This window comes from Plectropomus leopardus, chromosome 20 (assembly GCF_026936395.1).
Source record: "Plectropomus leopardus strain MGB_pleo_1.0 chromosome 20, ASM2693639v1, whole genome shotgun sequence".
Classification (NCBI taxonomy): domain Eukaryota; kingdom Metazoa; phylum Chordata; class Actinopteri; order Perciformes; family Serranidae; genus Plectropomus; species Plectropomus leopardus.
In genome coordinates this window covers 22,707,407-22,730,537 of record NC_142195.1, presented here as the reverse complement: position 1 = coordinate 22,730,537, position 23,131 = coordinate 22,707,407, and the positions used below count along the sequence as shown (strand labels likewise).

General features: G+C 38.3%; 1 protein-coding gene across 3 annotated transcripts in view; it reads right to left on the bottom strand.

Moving 5' to 3' along the window:
* The window catches only part of rxraa (retinoid X receptor, alpha a), a 245,212-nt gene extending 222,653 nt beyond the window's left edge, over positions 1-22,559 (bottom strand). Inside the window, exons 1-3 of one of the 3 annotated variants that reach the window (XM_088071385.1) lie at positions 22,405-22,559; positions 22,134-22,277; positions 20,833-20,865 (exon numbers count right to left, since the gene is read on the bottom strand). The gene's annotated coding sequence lies outside the window, so the exon portion shown is untranslated. The remainder of the gene's footprint in view (positions 1-20,832; positions 20,866-22,133; positions 22,278-22,404) is intronic. The other 2 variants (XM_088071387.1, XM_088071386.1) reach the window with 2 other exon arrangements.
* Between the last annotated feature and the right edge of the window lie 572 nt (positions 22,560-23,131).

Genomic DNA, 23,131 nt, shown 5'->3' with positions numbered 1-23,131 from the left:
AAAAAGAAGCAGCAATTACACTGATTATTATATTTTGTGTTTTGCCTTGGAGACACATCCTAACATGTGTTAATATTTTTGCTGCATAAGGATCCATGAATTATGACAGAACATTGTGTGACTGTAAAAAAAAAATAAGGAAATGGAATCCTGATATTTATGTAATGAAAGTTTTAAAAGGCTTTTAGGACCCATGAGACTCAGTGCAGTGTCATAAGGCCAGTCTGATACTGATCAATACTTGGTTCTTGTTCTTAGACTTATTCAGTGAAATCTCCAGCATAGCATAGAAACAATGATACCCAAACTATTTTCAAAGTTGGACTCTGACTCTATTCTTCCAAGTTACTTATTTTAAAAGCGAAATGTTACAGATAGACTGAATCACTGTGACTTCACGCTAACAACAACAGTCACATTAGGGTTGCATATACAGTATATTATAACATCTATATCAGAATATTTTCTCCCCATTATGTGTATGCTACATTTTGAATATTTTCTCCCCATTATGTGTACACTATATTCAGTACATTTTGTCCAAATTACCTGTATACTTACACCTTCAACCATTCAAGGCAGTGGTAGACCAGCAACTCCCATATTCTTACTGTTTTTTGTCAATAAAGTCTGGTAGCTTTGAGATATCAGCTTCAGTTCCCCATTGGAAATCACTCTCTGATGCTAAATACACTCAAACTGATATCAGCACAGTTTTCTTCTTGTAAGTTATTGTGAAAAGCCCTGCAATTCTGTCTATTGTACATGATGATGTAATGGTTGTCATTACACCTTTTCAGATCAGCTATTTTTTCCTCCAATTTCAGTTCTGGAGATATTCTCATATTCTGGACACAACGTGAATTAACAAAGCAGCGAGAAAAAAAAAAAAATGATATTCCAAACATTTTTTCCACAAAATTTCTCAGATGAAACACCACAGTTACCATAAGCTAACCTTTGATGAAGATTCAGAGTAAAACTACTTTTTTCTCTCTTAATGATGTTCATGATCTGCAAATCTAATGACCATTATAGAGCCGTTTGTAACAAATACCCTCTAATTACAATCAGCAGCATCCGTACTTTTACGCACATATGATGACCCGAGAGTGTCCATTTTTCTAATGAGGTAGGAAAGATTATTGTAAAGATGATTTGCATTATGCATTGATGGAATATAAAGAAAAAAAAGCAAGTGGCACCAGAAAAGGTCAGAAGACTTAAATAGAAAAAGAAGCTAACATTCCTCAAATCTTATGTGTGATAGCAGTAGGGCTGAAACGATTCCTCGAATAATTCGAGTAACTCGATTACAAAAAATGATCGAGGAATTTTCTCTGCCTCGAGGAATCGTTTAATTTTGCCAGCTCAAAGCATGGTATTTCGCCCGGACTACTTTTAATGCGGCACAACGCGCTGACGTCATGCACGTAAAGGAATAAAAAAGAGGCGGCGGATATGTTTGGTTTTAACCACGGATGTAGAGGTAACGACGAAGAAGGCGACGAAAGCGAAAGGCACAAAGAAAAGGCAGAAAATGTCAAAAGTGTGGGAGCATTTCAAGCTGGACACCAAGGCGAACACTGCTGCGTGTATTCACTGTAAGACAGCGCTTGCATACCACAACAGTACGTCTTCAATGCTGCAGCATCTCCACCGAAGGCCCCCTGTTTACTCCGAGAGCAGAGGACCGTCACCCGAGACAAGGCAAAATGAAGTTAACGTAGCGCTAATTAATGAGATTAACGTTACTGTACCTTGCTAACATAACGTTAGCCCTGCGGAGGGCTAGGTTTCTATTAATTATGACTACTGTCGATGCGTGGCTAACGTGCCTTTCATACAGGCTTTATTTAATCTGTAAAAACACAGCGCTGCAGAGTGATGAGGGTGGAAAATAAAAACATAATAAAGCTAACTGGGTAGTTAAAAAAGGAAACCAATGGTTCATTGTTAGGTGAAATGTCTTATTGTCTCATGTATATTTATAATTGCTCTTTCACTAAACAAAAATATGTTTTATCCGATTACTCGATTAATCGATGGAATTTTCAGTAGAATACTCGATTACTAAAATATTCGATAGCTGCAGCCCTAGATAGCAGTGATCAGTGTTAATGTAAACTCCATGCTGTTTCAGTAAATGTTAAAGATGAAATGTCTCTGATTTTACAAACTGCAGTTTTGCAATCAACACATTACCATAGTGGAGTAAAATAAACTATATAACAGTTACAGGTAAGGTGAGACAGAGGAGTTATTTAAGTCGTTTCCCACTTTTGTCTCCTTTTATGCAGTGACTCACTAATCTGCACTTTGATGGCTGTAATTGTGAAAATAATTGACCAGCGTACAGCAATGCAGCTTTAATAAAAGGTGTCAATCATTGCCAGGTTGGCTTATGTAACTCTTGTTCTTGTGATAATGCCCATCACTTCCCTCACTAGCACAGGCTACCTCACACAGAACAGGTTTTTCTATAAAATTAAAAACACATTGTCATCCTCCAGTTGCGTTCTGCTCCATGGGTTTGATTGAATCACACACCCGTGGCCGCAAACATGTGCTTATCTTTCAGGCGCACTGAAACGGGCTATTATTTTACCCCCGTGTGGTTCATCAAAGGTGCCATTTCTCACCTTAAGGTTTGAATTCTTTATCTGTCTTAGGGGAACATTAAAGCAGGCAGACCATAGAATTGCCCCTTTGTTGTGTACATTGGATTTGTGTTTGAGCAAGATGTAATGACATTGTCTGCTAGTTGCCATGGTGCTAGAGAGAGACCTTTTTTTTCTCTTTACACAACTGTCTGAGAGCTTTTGTAATCCTTGTCAATTCCTTTCTTCTTTCATTCCCCACTTTCCTGTTTTTGTCATTCCTCTTAACCGTTGTAAGTTTGCTGCACCAGTAATCTCAGAGCTTACTTAACACTTATTTGATGGTGTGAAAGCAAAGACGATGCAATGTTAAAGCACCTCTTGAAAAAGACTAGTCAAGATGGCAAGGAAAAGGACTTCAATAGTTAAACCAATCACATTATTACTGTTAACACTACCATCAGAGCTAAGGACTGTGTTTCTGTTGGAACATCTAATGTCGCCAATATCTAGCGCTCCAATAACTTGAATGGAGATAAGACTAATTTAGCTGTGTAGCTCTTCAAAATATGAACGGACCAAATAAATCAAATGCTGATTGATTTTTGATTTTGATTTACAGACGTGTTTTTCCCAATTCTATTGGAAAAAGTCTTTTTGAGCCCCATGGCATCACGTGACAGACCTGGGCATTGTAGTAACATAGTTTGGCCTCTGTCACATTGGCTACAAAATTTGATGCACTTCCTGGGGGCTTGCATGTCCCAGCTGCTTCACTTTTTAGTGTCCCCTGGAAACACTTTACATTGCGTTGTAATCTTCTTTTAACACCGTTTTCTAAACTTTTTCAAACTTTTTTCAGACTTTTTTTTCTAGATGAATGTGCCATCCAGTTGATGGATGTTCTGTAAAAGCTGCACATCTGTCATCTATTTGCATGTGTTTTATTAATTTGCGGTGAGCTCTCAGGGCCACCATACGAAACTGCTCTGCTGCGGTGAGCAGCTTAACTGCTTGAAGCTGTAGCTCAGTTAGTGTAAAAAAAAAAAAAGAGAGATAATTTACCCAAAATGTATTGTAAATTAGTCCCACTTAAGATAGCCTACAACTAGAGATCTTTACTAATTGTTGGAACAGAGCCATAATCAAAGTCTATCGCTGTGCTCTTAAATGCTCCACACATTACAAAACAATTACACATTCCTTTTTATTTTCTCAGCTATGTAAACACAGAGCGCTTCCCCTCGAGCGTGCTCAGTGATGTCCTTCACGAAGCTGCTCTATAGAGGCCCAAACTGCAATCAGAGTTGTTTCAGAATGAAGTACGCTGGCCGCGTTCATCGTAATAAAAGCCTATGTCACCCAATGCAACAGTATGGCTTTGTAATGTCTTTTTAATAGTTTTTGGATAACCGTGGCGTTCTGTGCCACAGAAGCTATATCAAGCTGTGGTCACACACACAAGCAGTACTTGTTAGCAGGATAAATTCATTGTTGGTTTTGGTCTCTTCGGGGGATATGTGGATAATAATGAAAAAAAGACAAAATAACACCAGTTTTATCCTTTAAGCGTAATCATACTGCTACCAAATGCTGCCATCAGATTTGAAAATGACCCCCACTGACGGAAAAATAATGACATCTTATTCAAGCACTGGGAGCTGTCAGGCCTAAGGGTGTGTGACAAAGGCAAGATGGAGACCCGGACAATCAATACTTCACTCTGTATGAAGCAATAGGCAGTAAATACTCCTCTTTCTGCTCCCCTAGGAAAAGAGCAAACATATCAATCAAAACCCAATCACCCACGCTGACTCTATACAACAGAAGCCCCGAAGCTACAAGCCAGCTGTCCCATGAGATAGAACATTTTTTTTAACTTCGTTATATTAGAATTATTTAGCATACAGGCATGTATTTGTATTATTTTTTTTTGAATGCTTGAATGACCTTAGTACAGGTTGGAGGCTTACAGAGGGAGCACAGTATGGATTCAGTAGGGAAGATTTTGGCCTCACTCTGTGGACGAGTTTATGAGAAGAGATCTTGCAAATGACTGTTGACAGGGCAGGGGGCATTCATCAAGAAAACAAGCCACATGAGCACCGAGACCAGAGTTAGGGCTGGAATGAATCTCATAGAAACAAATCTAATCTAAGCGCTGCCAGAGAAGCCATTTATAATGTTAAGATCACAACATGAATCCGCAGAGAGCAGTGCAAGGGGGAGGGAAAGAGAGAAAGGGAGACAGAGGCAGAAGGGTACCAATTGAATAAATGAATGTGTAAACTTTGTAGTAGGAATATAGTCTTTTGAGGCATTATGCTGCTACCCCATTGTTAAGCAATGAGTTTTGAGAGGGAGTCATTTTGGTATTAAAGGGTTGCTGTCAGTGAAGCTCCAAATTCCTAGTGGTTTTAGCCCATTTACAAAACACAAGCCTCATATCCTCTGCACCACCTTGTGTGCACACAACAACTCTCTTCGGGAAGGCTGGTTCATACTGAGGAATGGCAGCATGTTCCATCTCCCACTGCAGGTTGCTCTGGCATTGCTGTCTGTTGAGTGATTTCCAACACAACTGGGACTTTGAAAATGTAATAAAAGTCAAATAGTAGGTGAAACTGTGTTGAATTCATCTCTCATCTCATTATCTAAATGCAGTTGACCAAGCTATTGAGTATCAATATTACTTTATTTATTTCTTTAATAAGCATAATGACAACATTTTTTTAATAAATGGGTCTGAAAAGTTGCAAAATGTTTATAATTAACATATCTGCAAATTGTGGATAGTTCAAAGTATTTCATGTGCTTTCCCTACAGTGCTTTCACTAAAGCAAATGAAGCATAATCAATGTTTTCATTGTTATGTTAGATGCTCAAAACACATACTTATTGTTAGAAAACGCTCAGCCAATTTGCTAGAACCCCCCCCCCCGAAAAAAAAAAAAAAATGGATGGTGTGGCGCCTATCCAGCAGGCACAGAATGTCAGAGAGACACTGGTCTGTTATATTGGAAAGATGTTAAATTTTGGTTGGGATGAATCTGTTTTTTCTTTCTCATAGAGTAACAACTGAATGATGTTGATTTATGTTAAGATGCTGTTTGCCTGCAATGTTTGGAAGACGTTGGATTTTGGTGAGGCAACTGCCAAGCTGCAGACTACTGCTGAGGTTGTTATTGTGCCACCAAAAGTGGGTAATTTAAGCCAAAACATGACCTTTTCCTTACCATACCCAAGTGCTTTTGTGCCCTAAAATAACCAAAAGTAAACCACAGCATTGCTGAAACATACATTTCCAACACCACATGATAACAAGCCTATGTAACTATCCATGGTTTGCAGGAGTGTACAATGCCACCATTTATCCTGGCGATTGGGTTAAAATGCTAGTGTTAAATACTAAAAAAGTCACCAGTGATTTGAAGCACAAGCCATTATATTGCTTTGTATGCCCAGCATCAAGCCTGCCCACCTCCTGATGACTTCTGTGCAGTGTGAGAACAAAGCACCTCCGCGACTGGAAAAAACATTGCCAGTGAGCATAATCCAACACATCATGTTTTATTAAAGCTTGCCTTTGAAGGACTTCTACAATATTGTTTGTAACACCCAAGGACAGAGGACAGCTTTGGACAAGATTTAGACAACCTCTCATCATCCCCACCATTAAATAAAACACTGAAGTTCAAAGCCAACTCCGCGCAAACAGCAACATTTAAAAGTGTTCTTGAAAACTTGTTGTCTTCTAAAATAGAAATCTTTTTTCTCCCCTTGCTTAAACCAAAGTGGCTCAGTCTGCATCATTGAAAGGCCTCATTTCAGTTTTGTTCTATGGATAATTTGCACAATGTAGCCTGCATTGGAAATGTAGCAGGCTTTACATGACCAATACCAAATCCTGATCCTTTAAATTAGGTCGAAGGTATTATGTAGAATCTCATGAAGGGGAAATTCGCCATACTTGTAAACATAAATCAGCTGATCATGTTTGTTGGGTTACACCCTAGTTTCGCCAAATCCTAACCATACATGCCAACCTAAATGTTTGTTGAAGTCCTAGTGTTGGTTACCATGTGGTTTTGTTGCCTAAACATCACCACAAGTAGCATCACCCCTGCATTCGTTGATGTCATGGTAGCGGCATCCTAGAAAGGAAGAATGCAAAAGGATAGCTAGTGTGTAATATGTAGGTGCGGAAGTCCACTGCAAAGCAGCAATTTATAATGACTTGAGATGAGAACGTGTCGGTAGTCTCCTAGATGAAAGTCCAGTTTTGTTTGACCCATCCACCTCCCCTCCCTACAACCTTATGTGGAGCCTCTTGCTCTTTTACTACATCAGTTGCTCTCAGCATCAAGTATTGGCATAGATGGGTTTCTATTGGAGATAGTTGAAAGTTATTGTTGAAAGAGTTATGTCGAACATGCCAAAGGTTGCCTTCAGCATCAATATCACTCGTCAATCGGCTAAACAAAGTGGACATAGTGGTCCACAACACAAAGCCAAAAAGGGCAACAGTATGGGATAAATTGTGGATATGATAAGAGAAAGGTATTCTGATCTAAAGGACCAGATGAACAACGTTTCATCCACTTGACTCAGGTAAAACTGATAACAGGGTCTCTTCTTGGATTGGTTGTTGCGCCAAGCAATTTGGATCTGACCTTCTTCTTCTATTCTTGTTCTCTCCAGATGAAAATTGGCAATCGTGTAATAATCCACTTATGTGCGGACAAGCTTGCTTTGCAGCAGACTCAGCAGCAGTTTTCACTTCAGAGGCCACGACCACCTCGGGCTGCTCTATCATGAGCTATCCCAGGCCAAACATAGAGCTCTCATTTTAGAGCATCCTGCGTAATCCCAGATCAAAGGTCCCGAGGAAACGGGAATGGATTTGCCGCTCTAACAAGCACACTTTCTCAGATGGAAGAAATTAAACCCATTTTTCTTTATCTTGCCTCTGCAGGTTAGCTCACTCAGTGCACAGAAAGATGGACCTTGCCATGATAGTGCAGGGCCTTGCTCATGGCAGAACACACAGGGTGATAGTGTACCGATGCCTCTCCGGCTGTTTGATGTCTGTTTTCACCCCGCTGTTTTCATGCTCCCCAGAGTAACAACTAATGATAAGCAAAAGAGTGGGCAGCGATTTCCACAAGAATGGAGGTGTCACCCAGGACGCACCACGACCTTTCAGTACCTTACTGATATGCATTTAATCTTAACTAATAGCACACAAAAAAACACAATTTCAATTATTTTTCGTCAGAGTCTTGTTGCTTGGAAAGCAATTCCAACCATCACCTTTGACATGTTCCACCAGGAGCTTGGTGTTCAACAAATAAAAGAAAGGATTACTGGGACAGACTGATATAACTGCAGCCCCACTGTAGTGTGAACAATGTGCTGACATAACTTTATTTCGGCTCATCATAAGCCACATATTGACTTTATATAATACTGTGCATAAATAATTAGTCGTACAGATTTTCAGCATGTGTATATAACGGAGGTGTTCAGATTATGTCTCACACTGCCACTTACATTCTTTGATTGGAGGGTCTTACTTAGAGATATAATATGAAGGAATTCCCTAAAAATATGTATATACTCTTACAGATGTTATCTCTCTCAATCATCCTTTATGACCCACTAGATATATGTGGTGATATTTTGACTCTGCCCTCTGCCTGGATTTTCTTTGCAATTTCTGTGCACTGGATGTTTATTGGCATGCATGCACAGCGCTTAGGTGAGGTCAGGACTTCATAGAAAAAGTACAGTGCTGGAAAAACAAAATACTAATACAGCGAGGTGAAACGCCAAAGGAGAATGGATCTGGGATTGGCTTTTACTTTTGTCAAGTGTGTTTATAAATAGTAAGTGGGAATCCTGCACCTGATTTTGTGAATTTGCAAAATATAACATTATATATTAGTGAATGGTAAAATAAACTACTGCCAGTTACAACACTGCCTCCTTTCAAAGATGCAAGATTACAGCCCTCCGCCATAGACTTGTTTGTTGTTGAAACTTTTGACTCCTTCACCCTCTGGTGCCATCTAGTGGCTGTATCAATGTCAACATAAATAATGCATGGAAGTATAGGGGCAGTGACGTTAACAACAAATGTATCTTGTATGTAAAGGGAGAATAAATGAGTCTTAATCCTAACCAATCCCACTCCTCTCACCTAAACCCAACCAATCTAACCAACAAAGGCATAACTAGCCAATCATATGGAGAATAGGGCTTGTCATTTCTTCGCTATCCTGGGATTCTCAAATTTGCATCCTGTGTAGTTTACCTCTAAGTAAAAGATCAAAACACTTCTTCACCACAAGAAACTGTGAAATGTATACAGACTGCAATAAAACAAACCAGACAAGAACTTGAACTATAAAGCATCAGACTGTTGGTGTGATGATGTACATTTATTATGCAGTAGCAAAGTAAAGCCTGATCCTGTCAATTGATTTAACTGCAGAGGCTGTGATTAATCAAACAGACCTCAAATCCATCACTGATTGTTCTCATTGCTTCCTGGATGTGCGCATCATCAACAAAAAGCTTGTTAAGTCATCAAATTAAAATGTTCCTATATAAGACCTCCATCAGCAAGCAGGCATTTAATATTGCTTGATTTTGTGTTCATAAAAAACAAGATTCAAAGAAATTCTGTTCAGACACTACTAATTTGCTACAGCAAATACTTTCTTTAGGAACTGTAATGCTGCCTGGATTTTATAACATCATAAAAAAGAAACATTAATTAATGTATCTGGCAAGCCACAAAATGTTGATACTGAATGAATCAGAAGAATGTTCCCAACCATGTTTAATTCGTTTTCCTACAAAATCTACGAGTAGCAACTAATCCATGATTAAACCTTTTTAAGCTTATTTTTAGGAACTGATAACCCTTGGTTAATGTTAGTGAAAGATTGTGTAATTTGAAGGAGACATGCTAGGGTCAGGATATACTGTATAAAACAGTGATAGTCAATTTATGGCCTGTGGGCCAAATTTGACCCCTGATAGGGTGCCAGATGGCCCCCTTACGATTTTCTAATTCACAATGAAAATAAAGTGATTCACACTGTAAATTGTTGTGGTACTTTCAGGATACATAAGGTGCCAGAGGGCATACAACAGCATCAAAATACAGCTTGTGTATCAAAAAATGTGCCAGTGGAAGATCCCTGCACCCCCCGGACAGATGTCCTGAAATCCTTGAAACATTGTAAAATATTAGAAACTTCCTAAAGTCCGAGAACATCCTAAAACCCTAGAAATGTCCCAAAATCCTACAACTGTGCTAAAATCCTAGAAACATCCAAAAATGTGAAAAATGTACTAAAATCTGAGAAACATGCTAAAATTCTTGAGACATCCTAAAATCCAAGAAATGTCCTAAAACCAAAGAAACATCCTAAAATCCTACAATTATCCTAAACTCCTAGAAATATACGAAGCCCCTGAGCAAAGCAACTTGTTCCCTGGTGTGAAGGCTAAAAAGAATAAATATAAAAAATAAATAAAGACAGAGACAGTTATCACAAAATGTAGGAAGGAGGAGACAACAGCTTGTTAACCTTAATGAAGTAGTCATTTCAACCCAAACCACAATCTGTCCTTGACCAAGTTTGTTGTCAAGGAAGCTTTTCAGCCCCCACATTGCACTGTATCATAATGACAAAAGCCGTAAAAAAATCCTTGAAGTTCCTTTTATGTTCTCACTGGTACCATGATTCAATGGTTGCCTGTTGCATGCCCGTCTGCCACTCTGGCTATCAGGAAATAAGAAAGAGACAAAAACGGAGAGGCTTACTGAGATAGAGGGAAGTGAGAAGAGAAGATCAGAGAATAAAAATCTGGCCCATGTTCAGAGCCTCTGTTTCATGCTCTGGAGCCTTTGAAAATCAGAAGGGCTGACTGGCAGCCAGATCTGAAGTGATGGAGGGATGTGTGTATGTGTGTGTGTGTACGAGGACAGAAAGAAATGCAACAGGAAACATCAGATGGAGTCAGACAAATCTAAGGCAAACAAACTCAATAAAACATCAGTCACTTTTTCTCATATTTTTTTTTACACCCCCCCCCCCCAAAAAAAAAAAAACAGAGACAAATATGAAAACTGAAAAAGTGATGTTGACACCACTTTGAAGCACTCCGTGTATTTCAGTGAGACGACTATACATGAGCCCCAATTTCAAAATCAAAGACTCCCCTAAGAGGAGCATGAGGGTGATACAGGAGGATCATGACACTATGGATCACGTAGAAATGAAACACATATTTTTTTTTTGATAATAGCTAGTAATCTTCTCTGTTAGCATAAATGTGTCTACTGTGTTTGGATGTTCCAACCTAGTTGTTTACAGAATTGAGTACTTATTACTGAGGGGAGCTATTTTCTGCTTCATGTGGGCAGGATGCAAGGGCAAATTAGCACACCTCTGAAAATTTTCACACTATAAAACATCTTCACCACAGCAGGCGGTATCACTTCCACCAGGCAGCTAACAACTTTGAGAGACACACTGAACCCCAACATTATGAGCAAATTGGCGAGGACATTCTAGCATGTCAGAGTGCCAATTTATCTAATGAATGTGACGGCTAGTTATTTACGCGCTGTACATAAACCAAAGCTTTGCTTTTATCTACTTGGGTGTGGTGTGGAGAGCACCAAGGTCACAGTGAACTCCATCTTTATTCAGTAATGTGAGGTTACTTCAGAGGAGTTTTTTTTTTTATTGGCTGAAATTTGAAAACACCATGTTAAGTACAAGTGGTCTCATGGTTAAGATGCATATCACATAATGTGATAACTACCTCCCCGGCAAATTCCAGACTGGCACCCATTTTGCATGGATTTCTTCATGTCCCCTCATTTTCCAAAGCTTTTCCACAGTCCAATTTTAGGTAAAGGCAAACATGCCCAACAAATATGTTTAAAAGGGAAAATGAACAAATCAACAATAACAACAACAACAACAAAACCTATACTATGAATAGTTGCAACATATTCTACTGGACCTAGGACTCTGGTCATTTGTTCGTGCCCTCTGGATGGACATAGGGGAGTCCTACGATATGACACCCCTATGAGCAGGATGACATAAATTTTTATGCCGACCAAAATCAATACAAATGACTTTAACATTAATCTGTTTTATGATGTGACAATGCTATGCTTAATGTTTGGTTAGGTTTATCAGCAAAACAACTTGGTTAAATTTTCTGATTAATTGTGGTTTAATTTTAAGCAAATATACTTTTTAAAGGTTACTAACGGTAAATGGACTGCACTTGTATCGCACTTTTCTAGTCTTCCAATCACTCAAAGCGCTTTCGCTCCACATCACATGTCACATTCACCCATTCACACACACTCACACACACACACACACACACACACATTCACACAATGGCTGCTGCATGTCATCCCCCCTCCCTGTCAATCTTCAGCTGTCCCATCAATAAAAAGCCCAAAACACCAAAAAAAATTCTAAATGAATAAATAAATACTATCACCTCACATCCCTTTATTGCTCACATAATAATTACTATGACCACTAGAAGGCTTTGTGCAAAATACCATGACTATGATTGGATGTCTTTTGGACACAGATACTGACTGTTGATCCCCTGATTTTTCTTTTAGCACAAATGGAAAGTTGCCATTTTTCTTCTTTCTTCTTAACAATTTGATGGATCGCCATGAAATTTGGTTTTATTTGGTACATGGGTACTTTGCATAAAAAGCACAGGAGCGCTACTCATCAGTGCCTGAGGCTGTGCCTGAAATGTTTTGAATAGTAATGTTTTAGCGAAAATGCATGTGTTTGGGAAGTACTAGGCATACAGATGCATAAATGAGACTTGGATTATACTGCACGAGTTGTGTTAGAGTTTGTAAACAAATGTTTTGAGTTTGGTTTGCGTATTTCAGATGCATACTTTGCAGACTTTTACAACAATACATCAAAAAATGTTCTTGAAGAATTCAGTAAGCATGGGTTGAGTAATTGACATACAAATTATCATTTTTTATCATTTTGATGTGATTTTGATCACAACAAGACAGCGTGTGTATGCTGCTGCCTATTCATGGTGCGTTTCAAGACTGCTCGGAAATACAAGGTACGACATGATACAAATGAATTGAACAGTTGTAAAAAGTGCGGGGGACAGAGGGTACAGATACGGGCAGTGCGGGGGACATGTCCCATGCTTACCCTGCATCCACTACGCGTCGGTCACAAGATATGGGCTGATAAAAAAACTCAAATAGTGTCACTAAAAAATTCAGTAGTGAGCAAAAGCGACCATAGGGGATAAGTGTCAACAATAAGGAGCAGCTCCAATTTTGAAATCTTAAATACTTTTAAACTTGCCTCTGCCTCATATTAAACCTAGTCTCAGTCTTTTCTCTAACGTATTTACAGCACTTCAAATAATCACAAGACTTGAATTGGCATTAAATTGCATCATGAGGTTCCCTCCAAATCTTACCCCTGTTGCATTACTTATTCATGAAAAACGTCAAATTAGCAAAAATACCTTGTATCTGTTCAACTGCATTCACTGTCTACCTTAATTAATGTAAAACAGAAAGACTCCTGAAAGGCGTTTTGCAGCACATCCTGACAAATTCAGTGAAGTATTATATCACCAGTTTCTGCTGGAAAAAGTTTGGTCTAATTGAATAACAGATAAGTTCAAAAAGCTTTTTCCCTTAACCAAAGAGCTGTGACATAACATCTTTTCAACACTGTTTCCTCTCATTTTGTCGCACAGCTATGATTTTTGACAAGAGGGCACTCAGTAAATCAATACCATCATTTCAATGAAAGTGTATGAAGTGCAATTGCACTACAGTCCGTTAAGCTGCGTATGAGGATGTTTATCTGCCGCAGTGTGGAGGAGGAAACCAATAATGGGACAAAACACACACCCACGCAAGAAAATCAGTATTGTTCCCACACAATGCATTCGGCAACATCAGACCTTCACCGTGAGGATGGGTTCAAACTTTTACAAGAGAGCCTTTAGTGTTTTGCTGAAAAGTGCTTCTCGAGCATAAAGACATGTTTCCCTTCTGCCTTTGGTGAGTAATCTGGTGAATTCAGAATAACAGAAGCATTGAAATCCACCTTCACTTGCTGTTAAATAGCTGTTAGGTGATACAAAAGCGAATACTCAATAACATGTCTGTCGCTCATTTATAGACAATATAACCCAGGCCATAACCACCTCCAGACTGTCATCTCTTACAAACAGTTGTGGAAAACTATTCAGATCCTTTACTTAAGGTAAAGTACCAATACATCACTGAAAATACTCCACTATAATTTAAAGGTTTTCATTCAAACCCTCATTTAAGTAAAAGTTTTTAAGTATTATCAGCAAAATGTACTTCAAGTATCAAAAGTAAAAATATTCATTCTAAAGTAAAGTGGGCCCTGTCAGTTTTTTAATGTCATATCTGATGTTTTTACATTAATAACACTGCTGCAATAATATGCATGTTGTATTTTACTGCTGTAGATGTTCAAGGTTGCTCTCATTTTAAAAATTGTATTTACTATTGGGTAGTTGTGCACCAATTCTATAAGATCATCATGTGCAACACTTCCCTGTGAGAACCACATACCTCTAAAAAGCATGGATGTTGACTCTCACATGACTTTTTCTTAGTTTTTCAGCCTCTATTTTTACAACACAGGGAACACTATAGAGCCTGCTTCTTGATCACAAATTCTTGTATTATAGTCAAAAAGTGCACTAAAATGTGAAAAATAGGTGAGAAATAAACAACACAGTAACAGAACCTTGGTGCATAATAGATAAGCGCTAGTTTTACTGTTTGATCTCAGTTTTGTCTGAGTATGAGAGAGAGGGCCAGGTCAATGCAGGGGTAAAATTTGTAGTTCGCTCAACAGTCCTTAAGTCAGCAAAAATCAGTTTGAACAGGGAGATCTGGGTGCTGGTAAAATGAAGAGAGTTTACCACAATTCATTTTCACATACTACTCATATTGTTGTAATACAAATCTGGTTGAAAATTGGCAAAGTATCCCTTTCAGTTAAGTATTTGAATATTTGAGTACTTTGTTATATTCCACCACAGCAACATTTTTGGGGAAACATAATTGTTTCTAACTCTGGTGCAAAAGTGCAGTTGTATTACATAAAGGGAAGGGGAAAAACAATTTAAGGTTTTTCTTTAGAGATGGGCATGACATCAGAGAAGGACTGAGAGTTAGCATGAAGCTGCAGTAACATTGTGATTCTCTGTACACATGACTGATGCGATCTTCACACTTTCAAAGTTTAGTGCACACGTGCTGATCCAATAGCTACGTCTGCGTCATGTCTGCCTGCAAGGAGATTCAGTTCTTATGTCTTGATTTTATTCCATTTCTTATTTTCAAATATCTGTGTAATGGCTCACTCTAGATATGTTTTACAATGCTCTCTATACCTGAACACAACTATGACAATTTTATGAGTAATAGACCCAGGTCACATTTTCTGGAGTGGAATTTGATTGCAGCCATGGGAACTGTTTTGTATTTCATATGAATATGTATACTTTATTTTCAATTTGTTTCTGAACTTGACAAAAAAAATCACCCTCTGGGATTGGCATTGTTGCAGGCATCAACACACTATTCACAGACATATGTACACACCAACCAGAGTTCTGTCAGGAGCATTGATGTCAAACAGCAAATATAGACAGCAATGTAGTTTGACTTGGCAGTGCAAGTCTATTCTTGGGGATGCTCCCCGCTGCGGCAATAAAGCACATCAGCATGAAATGCATAGCAACATGCAGGAAGCGTCTCCAAAAGTACCCCCATGGGTGTAAAGTAGAAACAAACACTATCCACGGTGCACATAGAACAGAACCCCAGCAGGTGGAGGCTGTGGTGGAGCAGACTTTTACCTGGAACAGCAGCAACTTAAGTAAGCAAACATCAGCATTCACTGGGGATTTATCACAATATGACATATCACTTAGAAAATAGAAGACGTGTCAAGAGCAATGAGCTTTGTTACACTGATGCATGCAGACCAGTCTTTCTAAAACAAAATTATAACTGCAGCTAATCTGAACAACGGAAATTAAGAAAAACATACAATAATTTGTAATTATTTAATCACTACTGTCTACTGCAGAACCAAGTGTAAGCTGACACAGCTAGAACTAGAACTGTTTGATCATTTCTGATTGTACAATCACAATATCTATAGCCATGCCAATCAAGAACCTATCAGCTATCGGTCTGAAGATGAAAGCGTCTAGAGGAAACTAACAATATTTTATGAGATCTGATGTGGCAAGCAGATTTCCGGGTCAAGACTGTATTCCATGTGATGGTCATTTGACTAATCTTTAGAAAGAGATGTCAACATATGAATACAAGATAATGGAAGATTTTTCAGGCCATGTGCAAGAATCAAAACATGTAGGCTGAGCCAAATGGCAGTTTACCCAGTTTATTTGGTGACATAACTTAACAACTTGGTGGCGGATGCAAAACCAATCAAGCAGTTTTGTCTCTGCGAAAAAGTTCATGTATTGAGACGCTGAGGTCAAGTACATCCTTGTAAACAATATTGCAGGAACTGTCATCTCCTAGCTGGGCCTCCCCGTGCCTGCTTGTCCCTAAATCTGATAATATTCCAAGATTTTGCTCTGATTTTTACATTTGCAACTCCATCTGTCCTGTATTCAAGGTAAGGTTTTTTCAGCTTCCTTGTAGGACCTCTCGCTAACAGCTTATGCACAGCAATGCTTTAACCATGCTCACATAGATAATGCTAGCATGTTGATGTTTTGCAGGTAAATGTTTAAATCTTAGTTTAACATGTTAGCAGGCAAACATTTCTTGAATAGCAATAAATACAAAATACAAATGAGCTGTTTCCCCGCAAACTCCACAGGGCATACTCAACACAAATTACTGTTATCCCCAACTCATTCCTCTTGTGTTAAATAAAGTGATGTGGAAATATTCTTTCATTAAAAACAATACTTTTTTGGCAACTGCATAAGCAACAGCCAACCACTTATTATAACTTTGATTAGTCAGTCTGGAAAGAACACTATAATGCTGGATCTGTCTCACTGCACGTTTAATTATGTGGAAAACATGAACCCAAAAACCTTTCAACTGTTACACACTCCCATACCGTATGTAGGTATGATGTTTCCGTAGACGAACATTTGCAGCAAGAGCCAGCTGGTCTGAGACTTACCCACAGTCATTTAGAGGGAGCGGAGCAATACTAACACACTGTGTTGAGGTGTGCTGACCCAAAGACAAACTTCAGTTCCAAGGTTATTATAGTTAACTTTAACTAAACTAAAAACCAAACTTGACACACACACACACACAAAAAAAACAACAACATTTGAGGTAACTGAAATAAATTAAGAAATATATTTTGGAAAAACAAAAACAATAGAGTGGACTTCGAAATCTAAGTGAAAAAAATATATGTTGGAAATGTCTTTAGTTTTAGTCTTCGCTAATTTGGTCAAATTTGTCAACACAACAAGCATGAAGAAACATTAGTACTTGTTTATTAAGACAAGATGACTGTGAGTCCATTGCCTTCACATAGTTTTGTGTTTGCATGGTAATACCTATTTTGATGTTCTTATATAAATAATAAATAAAAACAAAATAAAAAAAATAGAAAAATTAAAAACAATTAAAATTAATTATACAATTAAAAACTTAACAGAAACAAACACCCGCCCCCCGAAAACTAATACAAACTAAATTGAAAAAAAAAATACATAAATAAAAATAATGGAAAATATGAAACTGTAAAAATCTCTGCTGTGTTCCAGATCATTTGTATTTGCCTGTGACTCATCCACAAAATATTGTAATTCAATGTTTTATTAGATTTTTTCTCACAAGACACACATCCCTATTGATTACATGACTATATTCACATTGTCATTTTAGGTTACAGTTTTATATATATCATTAGCAGTGTTGTGAACACTGATATCATCTAGGAATAGGGGAATAGCTGGCATGATAATCATTTCTTAGACATAAGGAGCAGAATTGGGCACACTGGGGAATTCACATTCTCTCTAGCTCCACTGAAGACATAGTGTAAAATATAAGCACACATTACATGCAATGGCGTATGCCAGTGTTAATGATAATGTGCTGATTAGGGCTGCAATTAAGAATTATTGTCTTTACATAACCGTCAGATTTGCCTGTAATTCCTGTGCTCTTATGCACCATGTTTTTTATGCACACAGCCTTGATCCTTTTTGGCGAGTAATGAGAGCAGAAGAGAGCATGCAAAAGCTATCTGTTGAGTTATAAGATAAATGGCACAGTGCAAGAAGCACTGACAGCAGGGGACAAATGTGTGTAAAGGTATTAGCTGAATGACCTTCAATGGCAAGCTGCGGCTAAAGCTGCAACATGTGTCCTGAGATGGCCCTAAAAGAGAGGGTGACTGGGTTTCCTTGACCAAGCTCTGCGGCTGATATGAAATAATACCGAGCTGCGGGGATTAACCTCTCATTCTGTTTTCCTCTCGATGCCTATCTCGCACACACTCCCTCCCCACCTGTCGTCCTTTCACTTGATTCATCGATTTAGCCCTGTAGGCAAGATGAGAGTGCTGTGGTGGCAGGATGAAGCACTCGCTGAGGGATATGGACATGACTGTAGCTAAGGAGGAGAAATTACAGCTTGTTATACAATTTGCAGGCAGTGTGCACCTTCAGGCTGAGAGAGTACAGTTCTGATTGGAAGGTCAGCCTCTCAAATGCCCAAAAACACCTGAGGAGTGGCTAACACTTTTCACTTGGTCAACAACCACTGCTCAGAAAGGCACTGAAAGGGACACTCAACTGACTTTCAACCCCATGCCATATATAAGCCAAGCAAGAGCTGCATCTGAACATCTTATGACCTGAGCACATTCACTTAATATCTTTCAAAAACATGAAAGTATGGCAATGAGCAAATTGACCCAAAGTTAACCCAAAATTCAGCAAGATATTCCTAAAAGGATATAAGAAAAAAAGAAATGAATAAAAAAATAAGTAATAAAGTAAAAGAGCAATACATAATACACAAACTTAATGAACATAATAATACACACACACACACACACATATATATATAACAAATTTTAAATTTATAATTCCAAATATATCCATTTTTTGACAGTTTTCTAATAATTTCATCTCTTCTTTTTTAAACATTTTTTGTGCTAATTTTCAGACTATTTTCTTGTCATCTTTCACTAATGTTTTTTGCAAGTTGCAGGACAATTTATGCCAAGTTGCTAACTACTTTGGCTTTTTACACATGGTTTTGAAAGAAATCTAACCAATTTGTTCAAGTTTCAAAGGTTTAAATGTGAGTGAAAGTGATCTGAAGGCAAAAAACCCAAAACTAAACAAAAACTGATGTCGATCAAGGTTTCAAAGACTTAAACAAAGTCAGTGACCTGACAGCATTAGTGTTGTCAGCTATGGCAATGGTCAATCTTCTCTCTGCCTATAGGCACTCTCAAACATCTATATCTATGCATTTAGCTAAAATGAACAGCATTGCACATATATTCATAAGCTCATCTTTAAATACTTTAGAACTTCAAAGCATCTATAAGGCATATCTGCTGTCTTTATATATGTGAAAAGAAAACACATTTTTAACACCCCAACTATTGCTGCAGCGGTGTCTACAACATTGCCTTTTATTTCGCACCATTAAATTAGAAGCTAGAAGGAAGCAGGGTCTATTAAAAGAAGCATAGTAATTGCAAAATATTTTATGGTAAATGGGAGATTTACTAACACAAGTCACTACTGTGGGATTCACTCATTTCTCTTAAAAATAGCTCTGAGAGTAAAAGACAAATAAGTAAACAGAATAAGAAATCTAGCATGATGTCTGGTACAATGTTTTTAATTAGCAAGGAACAAAGTAACGCAGGGGATGTTTGTGTTTCTTAATAGACTTCATCTCATCTCCCAAGTGCATACAAAGAGTAATTTCTCATCAAATATCAGCTTTGTAATGGTACGTCAACTTAGCCAAAGGGGATGACTATAAGGAGTAATTTAAGAAGTTTGTGCCATACATTTTGAATAATTTGCACCATTAAATAAATGGAAATTTAGCTGCTAGCAATTCCTGTTTGCGATATATCCATGCAAATGTAAAGACCAACCTGATCTCTCAGAGATACGTGAAATGACCACAACCTCTTAACATTGCATTACTATTACCATATTTGGCAAGAGGCTCTTGCGCCAAGCCATTTTATAGGTTATACTAAAAGACTTAAATTTGAAATATGATGTTTTGCCTTCAAATTTTAGAGCTTAAAGTCAAATGTATGAATCGAGCTAATCACAATTGCAAATAATAACAATTTGCTAAGACACGCCTTGTATGGCCAGCATTAGATAATCCACTCTGTACTCAAAACTACTGAACTAAATGTAAGGTTATCTGACTTACTAAGAGAGTTTTTGCAGTGCACTCGTTTCGTTCTGCATTGAATTCAGTAAATATTTAATGAGCTGTGACAAACAAAACTGAAAATAAACTGTGAAACCGTAGAAGAGGCACAACCAGGAAACAATTACAGACTGTCACTTAATCATGCCTTGAGCGTGGGAGCAAGTCGACAGTACCTTAATTATGATGCCACGAAACGAGGAAGGCGTTGGTTCAGCCAGCCAACCCACGTGGAACGGATTTATTTATACAGATTTATTTATGTGAACACAGAGTATGCACACAGTAGATATTTTTTTGTTTTGGCTGTGACCTTATCATTCCCACCAAGTAAGCACCACGCTCAGCACAGCAGAGAGTGAGGAGTTATGATAAAACACCAAAAATACAATATATACAAAGGCAACACTGGCTGTTGTGAAATCTATGTGCGGTCACTCCACAACAAAGCAACTCGACACAGGGAATATGCCATCTACTGAAGCAAGATGAATACAATCAAACCAAACCATCCACCTGATATTCAGCAGCAAACACAAGTCAGCAAATGAATACAAGCATTGAGCATAAGAGCTGAAACAAGCAGTCGGCAGATTCAAACTCATCAAAAAGCCAGCAGAATAGGTAGCCTCATAGCTATATCAGCAACATACTGTAAATGCTTTTCACAGACATGAAATGGCCTACCTTAGTGATGTAGCCGGGAGTTGCTGTGGTCACCTGTGAAGATGAAACATAACTTTAAAAAAATGTGTCCAGGGATTCCAGATGCAAAATAACCTTTTGGGATAACTCATTTCCAGTAATGTTGTGCACTGTCCGTGTTAAACATGCAACCATCCCAGCGGCACTAATTCATAACCCAGTGCCAGAGTCAGTGCTTTATCAACTTCAGTATGAACTATCTTTTAACATGACATCACTCCCAGGTTCAATGTCGTTACTGTAGGCCTTTTAAACTGCAGACTTTATAGTATCCAATAGCTGGAAAGGAGGCATAGGTGTAATTAATAACATTAATAATGGCTGTTATCCATTTAGATGTATCAAGGTGAAGGTAGTTTGTATGTTTGCTGCAGGCTTGGCTTACTCAGACATTTAAATTAGCCTCACCTGTGCTTTCCCTGCTACGAAAAGTTAATGGCTACAGTTACATGCACACTGATATTCCGTTATCATTTTGAATATGACAATATTCTGAATTTGATGTGAGTTATATAAACAGTGTATTATGTTTAAATATTACAAAAAAGGCTGTTATCCAAAACAAAGATTTTTAGATTAAGATGTGGGATATGCCGGTATTATTCGAAGTTTAATGAGCATAATTTGGACATGTATACAGCCAAATTGCAATATGCATCCTATTTTGGTGCAAGGAAGCAAAATGAAAACAGCTCTATTATATTGATACTTTACAACTATACTATACAGTATTTCCCAATACCACAAAGTCTACCATGATTCAATTCAATTCAATTTAGGGGCCTGTGATCAACATAGGCCGATACTCATACTCCTCATTTTACACAGTCGGTTACAAGAGAAGCTGGCACCCCTTTCTTTGCTTTGGGACAAAAATAAAAATAAAAAACAACATTTACATAAATGGAAATAATTAAAACTGGCTTATTCTGTTTGAAAACGCTTTCTGGAAAAATGTTTTAAATTTAATTCAAACCATGATCTTTTCCTTAAGACTTGAAGACAAACTTCTCCCAACATCCTCAAAACATGGATTAACAAGATCTTTTCATTAATGTGTAAAACTCAATAATAACCGTTAAGCATCAAAGACAAAACAACTGTCTTTTGTAGGTCACATTTCCCCCTCATACACAACATGCTAAAATCATTAGCATAAGCCTTCAATGGTACTGAAGCAGCAGAATAATAGGTTTTAGAGCAGAGTTTGAAAATTTGCAGGACAGCAGTGGCATTGAGAGAGAAAAAGAGTGGGCAGAGCACTGACAGCTTGGATAAAGCACCTTATCAAAGTGTACATTGAAGATATATTGCGTGTAGGCCGGGTCATGTGTGTAGCAGCCTGGTTGAAAGAGTTTGGTTTTGGTCCTACTGGCTGATATCACATGTGGTCCAGCTTTGTGTACTGATGTGAGAAACAAAAGCAGCTGAAAAAATGAGAAGAAAATGTTTGCACCTTAACAAAATGGCTGGTATGAGCTAGAGATTGGATCCAAATGCAGTCAACTAGGCTGATACAGTTCAGGGTTTTTATGACAAATTGGAGGTACATACGTGGGCATAATCACAAGACAGGCAAGGATCAAAACCAAGCAGGCTGTCTGAAGATCTCCAAACTTATCCAAAGAATCACACGGATCAGGATGAAGGCCAGGCAACACCATGGATGTATTATAGTAGACCAACACTGGCAGACTGGAAACTGAGCTTCTTCTTCTTCTGGGGTTTTATGGCAGCTGGCATCCTTGAAGTTGCATTACTGCCTCCTGCTGGATTCACCCAAACTCTGTCATCCTACTCTTTCACAATCTTCTAATGAGTTAAGTTACTGCCAAATACCTAAAAATCACCCTCCTTCCGTCTCCCATGCAGAGACACTCAGTCACATCTTTCAGACTTGCCACCCCTCTTCCTTCCTTCTCTCTGCAGCCCCGTCATCAATACCTGTCTCTCCCCCTCATGCTTTCTGCAGAAAAGAAGCACATGCTCCACTGTCTCCCCCATGTTACACTGGCTACACAGCCCAGTTGGATGTTTCCCTATCACAAAGAGCGTATTGTTGAGGTTGCTGTGACCAATTCTCAGTCTACTTATGGAAACTAAGCTGAGGAAAGGGGGCTAGTATATGGTATGCTAGGCTTATTGAATAAAGTGTGTGATAAAAAAAGTGGAACCAGGGCTTGGTTCAGCCCGACAAGATGTTGCAAAATGCAGTGATGGATGAATAAACAGATATCTTACTAGAAAATGTTTTTGGTAGAAGTGAAAGCCACCTATAGAA